The following is a 15818-nucleotide window of genomic DNA, read 5'->3' on the forward strand; positions in this document are numbered from 1 at the left end:
GAATATACGGATCAATACGACAGAACAGAGTCCAGGAAATGAAGAAAAAAATAAAAACATAAGTATTCAGAGGTATAAGAACATAGGTATGGAAGTGACTGGATTTAGATTAGGTAAAGAAGGTGGGTATCCCTAGACACCTTGGTATTCATAGTCCATCCACAGGCCAACCATGGGGCACACTTAGAGAGAGATGGGTGAATATGAGATGCTGGGTTGGGTGAGATAGTAACGTCTCTACTGAGCAGATGAATCTTATTCTGAGGGTAATAAGGACTCAGGAATGGATTTTGTTAAAAGAACAACAGACATCATGGCCAAAAGCGTTCTTTAGGAAGCTTTTTCTCAAATCATAACAAAAAGAGTGAGCGGCAGGATGGAAATAACAGTTAAGAAACCTCATCAAATTTAGGGATTATTGAGACCAAAAGTAGGATGTTAACCTTGGTAACTAAAGGAGAAAGTGAAATCCAGGTCTTCTCTATTGTTGGTTTTTCGTTATGTAGACCTCCATTTTTCATTATGTAATTTAGGACAAAGGAAACAAGGTGATATTTTCCGTTAAAATGTACTTTTTGGTAAAAGACTGGAGGTTTATTCCCTGAGATCAGGACCTGAGATTACCACCTCTGTTCAACATTGAACTAGATGTTGGCTCAATGAGCTCCCTCTAAAACTCATGGGAAAATACAAAGAACCTCAAATAGCCAACGATTTTGAAAGAAAAAAAAAAGTTAAAGGATTTATATGCTACCTAATTTTAATACTTACAATAAAGTCACATTAATCAATAAAGTGTGGTATCAACATAAAGATGAATATACGGATCAATACGACAGAACAGAGTCCAGAAATATGAACACACATATATAGTCAATTTTTTTCAAGTACTGAAGATGGAATCCAGGAGTGCTCTGCCACTGAGCTACACTCCCAGCCCCTTTTATTTTTTATTTTAAGACAGGGTCTGGCTAAGTTGCCCAGGCTGGCCTCAAACTTGCAATCCTCCTGCTTCAGCTTCCCAAGTTGCTGGGATTATAGGCATGAGCCACTGTGCCCAGTTCAACTGGTTTTTAATAAAGGTTCAATGGGTAAAGAAAAGTTCATTCAACAAATAGTACTGCAACAAGAATCTACACATAAAAAATCCTAACCTTACCTAACACCATAAATCAAAATTAACTCAAAATGAGCCAAAGACCTAAATGTAAGAGCTGAATCATTAAAAAAAAAATAAGAAGAAGAAAACGCAAGAGAAAAATTTTAGTGATCTTAGGCTAAAAAAATGCAAATTAAAACCACAATAAAATGTTACAGCATACGCACCAGATTGATTTAACTTTAAAAGAACCAAACTACCACATTGGTGATGATGTGGCACGAGTGTAACTTCCCAATAGACTACAGGTGAGATTGTAAAATGGTACTACTACTTTGGAAAACAATTTGGCATGGAAGTTTCTGAAGTTAAACATAAATCTACTGCGTGTTTCAGTCATTCCACTCCTAAGAGCCCAAGAGAAATAAAAGAGGATTTGCACAGCGTGGCTCATTCACAAATGTTCATAACACCTTTATTTATAGTAGTTAAAACTGGAAACAATTCAAATGTCCATCAACCAGGTCCATGGAATAGAACTCAAAAAGAAAACAACTATTGATACACAAAACGACATGGATGAATCTTGAAATAGTTATACCAAGCGAAAGAAGCAGACCACCACCAAGAAGGGTATGTACTCTATGATCCCGTTTCTATAAAACCCTAGAAAATCCAAAGTAATCTGAGGACAGAAAGGAGATCAATGGTTGCCTGGGGAAGACAGAGCCAGGAAGGACTGCAAAGGAGCATGACAACATTTAGGAACGATGGCTTCATAGGTATAGACGTGTGAGAACTCATTAAATTGTGCACTTTAAATATATGATGGGGCTGGGCTTGTGGCTCAGTGGTAGAGTGCTTGCTTCATATGTGTGGTGCACTGGGTTCGATCCTCAGCACCACATAAATAAATAAAATAAAGGTATTGTGTCCAACTACAACTAAAAATATATATATATATATATATATATATATATAGAGAGAGAGAGAGAGAGAGAGAGAGAGTGTTTATTGTATATCAATTATAACTCAGTAAAGCTTAAAAAAAAAAGAAGCCAGTCTTACTCAAACAGAGATAATTAAGGTCAAAATTAGGATGGTAAGAATGGCAATGTAAAGGAGAAAATGTAAACCAGATTCTCTCATTATTCTGTTGCTTGTCTCTATAGTTCATTTACCAAGACCTCCAGTTCATAAAGCAGTTTAGGACAAAATCAAAAACAAACAAAACACAGGAGGCATTTTTCGTTGAATAAGCCTCCTTGTTGTTGCCAGGGTGATTCTGACAAAAAAGGACATCAGAGCTGCAACATCTCAGGGTGTGACTGACCCAGACAGAAAGGGTGTCACAATGGATGTTGTGGTCCTCTACAGATCACTGCTCACTCCTCCAGCTGCCCAAAGTGCTGGCTGTGGATGGCTCACACCTGAGTCCCTCCCTAGTAACTGCCCTTGGCTAAAGGGGACTACTTTGCCCAAGAATCTGCTCCTTCTCTAGGGCCATCCCAGTTCCAGAGCTCCCCTGTGGAGGCTCTTAAGAGGTGTTATTCCCAAAGGACTTCCCAATAAACTACCTGCACCCAGATCTCAAGGTTTTTCAGGGAGCTAGACCTACCTAATTCAGCTTAATACAGAAAGCTGAAAGATTCTCAGTGGATAAGGGCTTATATAAGGGTTAAAGATTAAAAGGAAAAATTTCCGGAGTTGGTCAGAGAAAAGGAAAAGCATTCCAGAAAGCACCATTTTCAACAGAGAAAATAAACTATCATTATAACTGACAGATAATAACAACCAAGATCACAGAAATAAATTTCCGTGTACTGTAATGGGACAGTATCCTCCAATATTTAAACCTCCCTCGAATATTAATAAAAATAAAAAACCCTTAGAAGTTGTAAGATCCATAAGATAAGTAGCTGAGATGTAGAGCAATAAGAATACTGGGAAGAAGATGGCTGTCAAGAACTTAGCTAAATACCAGAAATTACAAAAAGGGAAGGGGGAGAGAGAAGCTTTTGGCCAGCAAGAAGAATATCCCATATTCATGTCAAGAAAGAGTTAAAAGTAAAAGTGCTGAGTCTAAATTTCTGCTGTCTTGGGGGTGGGGGTGGGGGCCCGAGGTGGGCAGAAAGAGGATGTTAAAATAAGGGAATAGGAAGAGCTGGATTTGTTTTGTTTCCTGAGGCTGGGGGGGCACTTCCTGAGAGCTCTGTCGGGAAGTCATCTTTTCTGCCTGAATAGCTGGATTTCAGGAGAATGGATCACACTGGCTTATCCACGTCACTGTATAGTCTGGGAGCCTGGGAGGCCGAGGTAGCCTACCTAGGGACTCAGCCGCCTGGGGCAGGTGAGGGAGCTTGGGGGCACTTACTGCTCACTCACCCAGAATGCACCTCGGTTCCTGTCCTGGTCCAAAGCAGATCTTTACTAGAGGTCTTCTCAGGCTCTTTCATCAGAATGATGGTGAGGGTTAATACCTGTCCTCAAACTCTTTTCAGACTGGGTATTTCTTTCATGCACTACCAAAGGCAACTAGAGCCTTCAGTGTATGTGCAGTTACACATTTGTGAGTTCCAAGCCTGTCTGGCAGACAAGTCTTCCTAGCAAAGCTTTCATACCTACTGTTGAGAGGCACAGGGCAGTCACAAAGCCCTGGCTTTAATATGGATGCACAAACTGCATGTTTGCGCCCCTCCTCAAATCCATTGGCTAAATCCCAACACCCAATGTGATGGTGTTTGGAGACGGGGCCTTTGGGACCTGACTGGGTTGTAAGGGCATTAGTGCCCTAATAAAAGAGGCCCCAGAGAACTTCCTCATTCTTGCCACGCAAGGCTGCATGAAGAGGATGACATTTATGAACCAGTATGCAGGCCCTCACCAGACCCTGCATCTGCTGGTGCCTTAAGCTGGACTTTCCAGTCTCCAGAACTGTGAGAAATAAATGCCTGCTGTTTATAAACCAGCTAGTGTATGGTAGTTTATTATAGCAGCTCAAATTAAGACACAAGCCCTGCTGTACCATTTAGGATTGTGCAAGTTTGACACATTATTTAATTTTCTGGACTTCAGTGTCCTCAACTAGAAAATGGGGATAACAGCACATCCGTACAGATCTCACTATGTTTCCCAGGCTGGCTTTGAATTCCTGTGCTTAAGTGTACCTTCTTTCTCAGACTTCTGAGTAGCTGGAACTACAGGTATACACAACTATGCTCAGCTCTCAGTATATTTTTTGACTGAGAAAAAAATTTCTGCAGTCTATTGTAAAATTACTATGAAGGAGACTCAATTATTTTGTTGAATGAATGTCCATTTATAAGAAATAAGTACTAAGGAAAAAATATTGTGTCTCCTGGTTCACTGGCATGCTTCCTTTCACCAAATAATGAGTGATAGACACTCATTACTCACTTTCTGAAACCTTCAATAAACAGAGTTAAATTAGGGACTAATTTGTAGCAACTAGACTTAGCTTAGATTTTCTGACATCTATAAGACTTTCATGTACTTTGAAGGGTTTCCTTTTCTTTTCCTCCATTCCCCACTTTCACTCTATTTTAATGCTTCTATTAGAAACCAGCTAATTTCCTATCTATCTAGTGAGCACTTAAGTCAAACACCGTGCTAAGAACAATAATGAATGAGTGAACATGGGAAGGGGTCCACGTAGGGAGATGGTATCTAGAGAAGAATCAGATAGAAAAAGTGCAGGCCAGGTTGACTGTTCCTTTCTTTAGTGGAGGACAAGAAGTATCTCAAATTTTGGATTTCACGTTTTAGAATATTTTCATATACATTGTGAGATATCTTGGGGATGGGATCCAAGTCTAAACATGAAATTCATTTCTATTTCATGTATGCATTAAAATAGTTGAAGCAACAAGACCTATTACCTGAGGTCAGATAGAGAATTTTCCACTTATGGCACCTCGTAGGCCCTTAGAAATTTCAGATTTTTGGATTTCAGATTAGGGATGCTTTACTTGTAGTACCGTGGACAGGAAAGAGAACAGGCTCAGAGAAGGGGGAAAAAATAGCAGAAGCCAAGTATACTACCAATGCTCAGTGGAAGTGCTCAGGTAGCTAGTGAACAACTGTGACATCACAAAGGGGATAAGACACTTCTGGAAACCCAGACCAGTTGAGCCAACCTGCAGAATCAGTGTGCCCAACCAGGACTGAAAGAGAACAACAGTATATCACCAGGGATCAGAAGCAATGAAAAAGAAAAGGATGTCATCCTACCTAACACCCTATTATCAAACCTTCTAGATAACTTAAGATGGCTTGAATTAAAAAGTAATAAATAAAATCTTAATTCACAATCATATACTTTACTTAAACACCTGTTATTTAATACCTGAGGCTCATTTGATTGTGTGGAAAGTCTACATGTAAGTCATATTGTATATAGTTATCCTCAAGTATGCCCTGTTTAATTAAGAAAGTATAATAATGTATTTTTCTTACCATGTAAATAATAGTGTTATGGGCTGCTAGAATTACATCAGTGCCCACAGAGAATCTTTTCAAGAAGAAGGCATTCATTTTCTCACTTTAGTGCAAGGAAAGGGGGTGGAGAGGGAGAGAGATTTCCAGATGAACAGAGTGGTTACAGATGCACCGAACCACAGGTTCTTCATTCAGAGAAGGTCCCCTCAGGTCATAATTATCATGCATTTCCTCCTATTTTAAATTCTAATACACTCAGAGATTGGATTCCCAAACCTGCACTGGAGACAAGTCAAATGTGGAAAGAGTCAGGAAGTGCCAACAAGGAAAGATAACATACTACACTTCCTTAAGAAGCAGACAGAAAAAAAAACTAAAAACTACAGCCAGGAGGGATCATTCCATTCAACAGAATCCAGGCTTGGTGGCATCACCCTATCAGAGAACGGGGTTAAATTATCATCAGCAAAATTTGAGATGGTGGGTAAGAAAATGCTAGAAATATGCTGGAAAGTCTTTCCACTCAAAAAAGTGTTTATTTATTTTTAAAGAGAGAGTGAGAGCGAGAGAATTTTAATATTTATTTTTTAGTTTTCGGCGGACACAACATCTTTGTTTGTATGTGGTGCTGAGGATCGAACCCGGGCGGCATGCATGCCAGGCGAGCGCGCTACTGCTTGAGCCACATCCCCAGCCCCAAAAAAGTGTTTATTTTTTAAGGGGTACATTGAAAGGAGAGGCTATAAATCCTTCACTATTAAAATACTTGGTACCCTGTGGATCTTCTGAAGAATGTGTACACATTTTACTGTTAAAGGGACAACTTTGGTGAAATCTAAGTAAATTCTGAAATAAAACGCCAATTACAGTTTTTAAAGAAAACCATGAGCTTCACCCTATCTATTTAGCTTATTGATTAGCTGCAGGTCAAGTAGCTCACAGACATTCCCCAGATATATTTTTCGTTGAGCTGGTGTGTCAAATCCAATGGACTTGACTGATATTTCTTAACCATGAAAGCCCTATTCTATTATCCAGTTCCCCATTTTCAAAAGGATAATTAGTTCATTTTCTGGCACGGTGACAAGGCTGAACAGCCATTCCTTTTTTTTTTCAAAAGGAAGGACAAGGGATTACAGTTAATCTTGACAGAGGTACCAAATTGCAAACAGTGCAAACAGTAGGAGAAAATGTATGTGAAGGGAAGGGAATGAACTAACTTAGTATGTGTTTAGCAGGCAATAACTCTATCTCAGATATCTTATTTACCACAATGAATTTATCTTTCATAGCCCAGCAACATGAATGATACCAAAACATCACTTCTGTTCAGTAGCCATTAAGCTTCTGACATTTGGTCTCTGGAGAACAACTGAAAGGACCAATCACAGCCTCCATTTCTAGAACTGCTGCCATCAGGTCACAGGGTGGCAATGGCAACTACTGCAGCAATAAAGGTGCAGTCCCCTCCTTAGGCAGCCTCCAACTCCATATGCCCACTATGCATAATTCATAGGGGATGCCGCATGCCACCTAAGGCAAGTACCCTTGTGCGCCTTTCTGGTGACAATCTAAAGCATGTTGCCTCCACCTCTGATAACACTGGAATGTAAGAGGAGGCACCAAGAATTCCCCTAAACGCTGTTTTTAAGCTGATGCTGCAGTTAGTGCTGCTGAACACAATACAATTAAGAACAATTAGCCACAATACAGTTAAGAACAATTAGCCACAATACAGTTAAGAACAATTAGCCCTTCAGTGGCAGAACCACAAACAGGTCTTCTTGTGGCCTGTATTCTAAACAAAAAGCCAAGCTTCCAAGTGGAATCCTTGACCATCCCAGAGAGTGAAGGAAGTATAAAAACTGCTTCCTCTTTCCTGGCTGACCTCAGTTCCAGACAGTGCTCCCCACCCCATCACTCGCAGCCCGCCCCCTTCCTCCCCTGACACAGCAGACACTCCTTAGTCACAGCTCTTGCACTCAACTTTTCTGTTTTCTTCAAAAGGAAAACAGATAAGCAGCCCTATGGGAAAGACAAGTGGGACAGAATACCATGCGGGGCAACAGAAAAAGGAAGGTTGGAGTGGGGTTGGGGCGGTGAAAGGAAACTAAATGTGCAATGTGGTTTGAGCACCCCCAATCTGAAAATCCAAAATCAATTTCTTGAGTGCTGACCTGATGCTACAGGGGAAATTCCCACCCCTGATCTCACATGATGGGTCACAGTCCAAATGCACAAACTTATTTAAAATATTGTATAAAATCACATTCAGGCCAAATGTATTAAGTGCATATGAAACAGAAATGGAGTTTTGTGTTAGTTAGGGTCCCTTCTCCATTATGTATATGTAGACATTTCAAGCTCTGTAAAAATTCAGAAATCTGAAAACACATCTAGTCCCAAGCATTTCTTTGCTTTTTAATTTTTTCTGGACCTTTATTTTATTCATTTGATGGGTCTTTATTTTATTCATTTATTCATATGCGGTGCTGAGAATCAAACCCAGTGCCTCCCACATGCAAGACAAGTGCCCTACCACTGAGCCACAACCCAGCCCACAAGCATTTCTAATAAGGGATACTCAGCCTGTAATGAGAAATAGGAGACAAAGAAAAAAGAATTTCATTTTCTGAGGAGAAAATGATTAAGGAGACAGTACCCTCACTGCAGTGGAGACACAGTGATTCTGGATCTTTTCATTCAATTTCTCCATTTCACAGGAAGGAAATAAAGGTTTGGAGCCATTAAGCTACTACCTTCCCAGGGTCATAATGTTAGGCAGTTGGTGTAATTAGAGCTTCTCTAACTGTGTGCACCCTTGGGAGACACTGCTATCTTGACATTAGGAATCATTGTTTTTCTCCTGAGAAACAACTTGTTTTTGACCTGGTGTTACTGTGAAGTGTTTAACAGACCAGCTCTCCCCTTTTCATGGAAAGAAACACACCTCTACAGGAAGGTTTCATGGGGCCACTCATTAACCTGCATCCTAGGTGGCCAGGGAAACTTTTCTCTTAAGCTCCTTTCTAGCTCCCTTTAATGCTTTCTTTTTTTTCTTTCAATTCCTTCATTTAACACATTTGCTACCTCCCTTAAGCTGTTTCTGGAACAACAACAGTAAATGAAAAATACCTTAGATAATATCTGTCATCCCCCAAATCTTGATGTATTTCACAGGTATTTGTTCTTCTCGTCTCACTGGCACTTGCTGAGCAGAGAGGTGGAGAATTAGATACCCTTCTACCTCCCCTGGTCCTGTTGAGTGTCCAAGATCAGTCTTGGGATTGGTATTCTCATACTTATCTCCTCAGAATGCACTTCCTTCTAAGTAAGAACAGTTGGTATACTAACTGATCACTCAGTTCATATTTTTCTGTATCAGAAAAAGCATATTATATTTTGCTCAGAAGAAACTGAAAAGTACACGAGCAAACTCTCTGCCATTAAGGTATATTTTTATTCAAATTAAAGAAATTTCAGACACATTTCTCAAAGAATTTCACAAACAATAGCAAAAGGTACCAACATGGTGAAAATTATTCCATCTCCATATGTGTGCAAATGGCATAATAATTTATACCACCTTCCAGCTATTCAAAGTGCTCAAAGCGTCATTTTTACTTGGACAATATTACTGACAAAGAAAGAAAAAAAAATAGGGAATAGGAAAATCAATCAAAAGTTCATTTCTATTCAATTATCCATGAGAATGGGATTGGGCTTGGGGTGAGAGGCCTTTCTCCAATTTCTGGACACAACCAACCAGAAAGTCACCGCACACTGTGGCTCAGCAGGAACAGGTGACAGGCGAGCAAAACCAGACACCTTTTCAAGCCTGGAAGATTCTACCTCAAACCAGAGTGGCATCTGCTCTTCCACATCTACAAGGGCTCTTAAAAGTCCCTACATAATGTATGTGACTCAAAGAGAAGTGAAATGTGAACTGGCTAAAATGTAAGTATTTAAATTTAGAAGCAGAGACAGCACAAAGCCCAGCTTAGATACACAAAAACGTGTTAGATGACAGGCCTTATGAGGCCCCTCAACTCCCATCTCTAATCTCCTGTTAGTCTCCATTGTTCTGAGCCCTTTAAGGAGGCAGCCTTCTCAGGCCACACAGTATTTTCCAGCCTCCTGATGCACTCATCTCTGTACAAAGCGCCATGGGTTTATCTCTGGAGACAACTGCATACCGCATAGTCCACATACGTGGTGTACTAATGAGTACAACACTCAGCTTGCTTTTTGGCTGACCTGGTAATCCAGGGCCACCTGCTGCTATGTGGGAGATCACTGGAGATTCATGCCAAGGGCTGTTTCTAGACCAGGTGTGCTGTTTGCATATTTTGTGAAGGGGAGCTCAATTCTAGGAAAAAATAAAGACTCCTGATGTGGGAGAAAAGAATGAAGGTTAAAAAAAAAAAAAGCATGGTGGCTTTGCATTTAGAGTACACCCGTTTTATTAGTTCTTAGTGAGGGAGGGTAGTTTTAGGCAAGCTCCTGGGTGTTAATATAACACACTACATGTCTCATTAAAAAGCTACAAAAGGCTGTTTATTGTTCCCATGCTAAAGGTCCCTGTATGCAGAGAAATCAAAATGTCAGGATTTTCCCGTCTTAGTCCCAAGGGAGATCTGTCTTTGAAGAGGATATCAAACTATCCAAATTCAGCATCCCTGCTTTAATTAATCTACCATATGGGGCCCAGATGTCATAGCCAAGTTTGGTTTGAATTAAGTAATTCACAAAATAATGCAGCACTAAATTTCCATTTGAGGTATGAATAAAGTTTAAGTTATTCATATCTAAAAAGAAATGTTCTTAATGGTTTCTGTGTTTCCTTTGTTTCAAGTTCTGTGTTAGATGATATAGAGAATGGTATACATACAGATACAGAATTTGCCAACAAGATAAAAAGGACTTTAAAACTACTCCTCTCTTTTTGTTCTGATTCTGGAATTTTGTTATCAACACTGTAGCCTTTCCCACTCTATAAAGAATTAACTCTGACCTGGAATTCTTAGATCTCCACAATCTGGTCCCTTTTTGATCCAGTTATCCCTATGCACCCAAACCAAAATCCACTAAAGCCAACACTGGATTCATATGCCAAATACCAAAGTCACTTTTTATGGCTTTCTTCCCCTCCTCCTCCTCCACTCCCAGATTCCCAGCTCCTAGACCATTGCTAAGCATGCAGCCATCCTAAACTGATGAATGTAAACACTTCTCTCTGTTTGTATGGAGCTATCCATTTGAAAGAGCATTGAGAAGATAGAAAAATTTAAAATCAAGAAACCTGGATTTCAGCCCTCAGGCAACTTGCATACTTTTAACTTTAGTTTCATTATCAGTGTATGGGAATAATTATACATATCTCATCTGCTTCAAAGAGTTGTTCAACTGAGTATTTGTAGAAATGTTGTATCAATGAGGATGCTTTCATCCCTGCTCAAACTAGAAAATGTTACTCACATACTTCTAAGTAGAGGAAAAGAAACTGATAATGGCATTTACCAATTATCTCTGGTATACTCTGGATACTTCTATGTCAGTGCGGTTCCAAGTCTGGTTTCTCCAGGTGTCATATCAGACTAGATGAAATTCACAAGCGACAGAGGCTCATCTGTTTTAGCTTTTGCTGTATCATTGTACAGGTGCATTACATATCCAATCTTACACAAATTCCTGATAACTGGAAAGAAACTACCATAACTGAACAACATTGGAACACTTCTCAATAAAGAAAGGAAGACTGGTTAGTGGGGAGGCAATAATAAACCACAAATATCATCACTGTGCTAGTATCTATTCTTCTTGACCCAGCTCAAGTGCATCTTCACTATCCAGACCAGGTGGGTTCACTCTCTGGATTCCTGCAGCCCTTTCTATGCATACCTGTCATCTGGTACTCACTGTATACTGTTGGACAATTTCTTTGTAACTTATTTTTATTGCATTTCTAATATAATATTCATGAAAGAATATATAAATAAAATAAAATCACTCCTAGCCTCATTATGAATGATGACCATTGTCATTATTTTGGAATATCATCTTTTACTCTTTTTCTATTTATGCATGTTTATGTGTGTGAGAAGTACCTTTTTTTGGTTTAAGTGTTTCTGGCTTCCAAATAAAATTTTTTGCCACATTTTTTTATTGGTGCATTATAGTTGTACATAAAGATGGGATTTATTATTATGCACAATCCCAAGTAAAATTTAAACTCACTGAGAGCTGGATTCTCTGTGATTCTTTCCAAATCCCATAACAGTTATAGAATCTCAAAAGGCAGTTGCTGATTCATATTTCTGTAGAGCACAATAGAAAGTTATTTTTGTTTGGGGGCTTAAGAAGGAAAATGTAATAAAAGTAATGTCCTAAAACATGTCCACTAAATTTTCAAACCCTCCTTTTTATCAATGCTTATAAGAAAGCTACTGAGCTATCTGGCAATAAGATACCCAGTAATGTACTGTTTTGTGTGAATAAATGGTATTTTTAGACCAGAAAATACTGTGTAATTTTCCTGATGTTTGGCAACTTCATTTTTACATTTAATTAGAGTCACATTTCCACTTAAAGATATGATACCAAACTAGGTAGAATAAATATCATTTTAGGAAGCACCATTCTCAAAAAATCCACTTCATAAAAGATAAGTGTGGGCTGGGGGTATAGCTCAGTGGTAGAGCACATACTTAGCATGTGGGAAGAAGCCCTGGGATTGATCCCTAGCACCATTATATAAACAAACAAATAAAATTCAAAATTTTCATGCAAAGTAGTGTTTCTTTCTTTTTTTAATATTTATTTTTTAGTTTCAAGCGGACACAATATCTTTATTTTATTTTTATGTGGTGCGGAGAATCGAACCCAGTGCCTCACGCATGCCAGGCGAGCACGCTACCACTTGAGCCATATCCCCAGCCCCAGCAAAGCAGTGTTTCTATACACCTAAATCATATCTTCAAAACTTTGGAACAAGCAGCTATATGAAGGAAATGCAGTATAAATATTATAATAAGCAGCCTTCTACTCATTTATCTGCTTTTGGTCTCAGAATTTGCCAACAAGAATTTTCTTACGTTAAGGCACAAATCTCTGTGGCAACAGACCCACACGATAAACCCTTCATTGCTCAGATCCTCCCTTAGACATCATTGGGTCATTTTTTATTTAAAAAAATAATTAAATGTCTACTGTGTACAGGCTTTGTGTCAGCCACTGAGGAGAGAATTGTATGCAAAAACAAAGGCATGACCTACTCCTTTGGGGTTCACAGGCTGATGGCAGGCCAAGGACACCGCTGGGAGGATTTGTGGGAAATTTCCCCCAACGACAAGGTATTTGGTTCTTACCATCATCGTTCCGCCTTTCTAGTCTCCACCTTTGCTAATTAAACAATAGCAAACAAGCCTAAACAGAAATTTATGTTACAGGAATTCATATTAAAACAATAACTGGGCACAAGTGGCACAGGGTAGGTAATTTGAAAATGCCAGAGGATGGTGTAGAACCTCCTCAGGGGAAACTGGGAAAGCAGCACAACAAGCTGAAAGCCCAGGAGGAAAGGGCCAGGTGGTGGCTGAGATGATCCCGCCCATTTTCTTCCCATCTTGTTAGTTAACTTATTGCAGTTAGTACAGTTAGAGTCTTTATGGTACCCAGGGGATCTGTCAGTCCACAGGTATCTACTGAACATACGCAGGGGTGTATGCTCAGATTTTGGAAGAATCAAGGATGACAGAGCACTAGAGGGAAATAATCACGTATGGGACTAGATAAAAATATGAGTTGCAAAGTGGGACACACTGGATGAGTTCAGAAGCAGGGAGAACTGCAGTGGACCAGTGTGTATTCCAAGAAGTTCATGGAAATGCCAGGGCTTGGAGGATGGGTGGAATAGCAGCAGTTAGAGAAATGAGGAAGCCACTCTCGGCGAGTAGAATGGCTTTGGAAGGCCAACTTAATGGAACTGACTAAACTGTAGCTGGCACTATGGGAGGACATTGGAAGAGCGGTTGATTCTTTGGTATCCAAAGAATGCATAAGCAGAAGGACAGTAGGTGCATGCCTAGATTAAAAGTGGTAGGGATGCCTAAGGGCTGGAGAAAGGGAAACCACAGGAGGTCAGACCAGGCTTATCAACTGAGAGGGCGAGACAGAGGGATGACAGGTGAACCTGCCAATGGATGGGCCCAAGCCTTGCCATGCCCAGAGCTTCCCTGGGGGCAATCGTTAACTGGCATAAGTAGAGAGTCTTCTCAGAACTTTCCAAGGTAAAGTCTCTAACTTAGGAGGGGTCCGTCTTGGGGGAAAAAAAAAAACAATATTTCTAAGGGCTTTGGTTACAACTTCTCTACCTGAAGTTTTACTTTGGCATAAACGTTATTTTAAAGTGACAATAAATGGTTTTCCTTGGTGCCTTCCCTGCATAGGCCAGAGTTACTTATATTTATACAGGGTGGCTTTTCATTTTTATTAACATTGCTGTGCAGCTGTTGATTTCAATTTTATCCTGTGCAACACTAAGAGCTTCCACGAATTATCACTGGTTCACTTAAAACTGCAAGCCTGCTTCATTACAGCTGGGGCTATGTATTAAAGTTTTATAAGCTCTGTGGGTTTCCTCACATTAGATTCAAGCTCTAACTACTTAAGAGTTTTGTCCTAAATTGTTTACTTCTAGTGTACTTATGCATCTCTTTTGAAAAGGAATGGGAAGAAAAGAGAGCTCTTTTAACATAGTTCTTTAAATAGTCCCCAAATGTGGCAGAATATTGTTGTCTTTTTCTGTATCTTCTTCTAAATAGCACTGACTAGATAGGATGTTTTTAATACCAGCTAGCTTTTTTTTAATTAAATGTTTCTAATTCCAGCTAGGGATCTGGGTTCATAGGCACTGGTATTTCCCCCATGTCTCTGTTTACTGTAGGGAATGTGGTTTCCCTTTCTCCAGCCCTTAGGCATCCCTACCACTTTTAATCTAAGCATGCACCTACTGTCCTTCTGCTTATGCATTCTTTGGATACCAAAGAATCAACCGCTCTTCCAAAATATGGTCTCTGGGATTAGCAAATCTACCATTGTGTCTGCAATTAAGTGTGCTTCTTTCTAGTAATAACACAAGTATGTAGTTGGCTGCTAAGTCTGCTTCAACCAGGTTCCTACCAGAATGCAAGAAAAACCACAAAGAACACAAGGAAGTGATCAGGGGCAGAAAACGTAGGCTCGTTTTCCTTGTATACCCAAAACAGTACAATGCAAGTGCAACCTTAATCACCAGTGGCAAAATCAACCTCCTTGGGTCTTTTCCTGACTAGTATGCTATTAAAATTCAAACGGGTCTAAAGGTTTCTATGATACATTTCAAGAACGTTGAACCACAACCCCAAAGTATCTTTCCTTAAAAGAACAAAATTTTGAAATTTATTTACTTATTTTTTTATTAAAAGCATCGATTAATCTGCTAAAAGAATTAGTGATGAATATTTCTTGGCATGGCTACGATGCATATCCACCAAAGACTGAAATTTAATTTCAATTTGTATAAGGTCTGTTGGAAAATACTCATATCTGCATACTATATTTCTTTGTGTGGTCTTTTTGCCAATCTAAAATAAGTTTAGAAGATCTAAAGATAAATCCCCAAAGTACATATGGTTAGAACAGATCATATGTCTGATTTGACACAGTCAAATGTTTTCGAACTCAGAATCTAAGGAGAAGCTTTCTTAACCTTTGCTAGTGCCTGTTCCAGGTCTTTTGTTGAAATCCCACATAGACGGTTGGATATTTATCCATACTCTTTGTATGGACAGCATTCAAGGCATTTCATAAGCTGGCCTCCCATTCTCATTAGCCTGTAGTGTTGTTTGCATGCTCTGAACTCCCAGCCTTCTGTATCCTAGACTCCCTGTGTATACCAGACTTCCTGATCAGTGCACTGCTCTCTAGCTCTCATTCACTTTCCTTCTTTCTTCCTTCTAGAATGCACTCTCTACAAGCAACAGTTAAAAAGCTTACTTTATTCTAAATCATACCTATTCTATAAAACAGTCCTTGATCAAGAAAGTATGATCTCTGTTTTTCTGAATACTTATAGTACTCTGGCCTTATTTGTTTTGATAAGAACCACATACCTGGCACTGTGTCTGTCAATTATAGGTAAATAGCATCTGCTGAACAAATAAAAGAATAATTCTGGTGATTCAAGCAGAAAACCTCTCAAAAAACTAATATGTCTTGTTCA

At 39.4% G+C, this 15818-nt stretch overlaps 1 protein-coding gene across 3 annotated transcripts in view; it reads right to left on the reverse strand.

Annotated features, from left to right (window-relative positions):
* The window catches only part of Srgap1 (SLIT-ROBO Rho GTPase activating protein 1), a 283699-nt gene that overhangs the window by 186838 nt on the left and 81043 nt on the right, over positions 1–15818 (reverse strand). The gene's annotated exons all lie outside the window — the stretch shown is intronic.

This window comes from Marmota marmota, unplaced genomic scaffold (genome assembly GCF_001458135.2).
Source record: "Marmota marmota marmota unplaced genomic scaffold, marMar, whole genome shotgun sequence".
NCBI classification, from domain to species: Eukaryota; Metazoa; Chordata; class Mammalia; order Rodentia; family Sciuridae; genus Marmota; species Marmota marmota.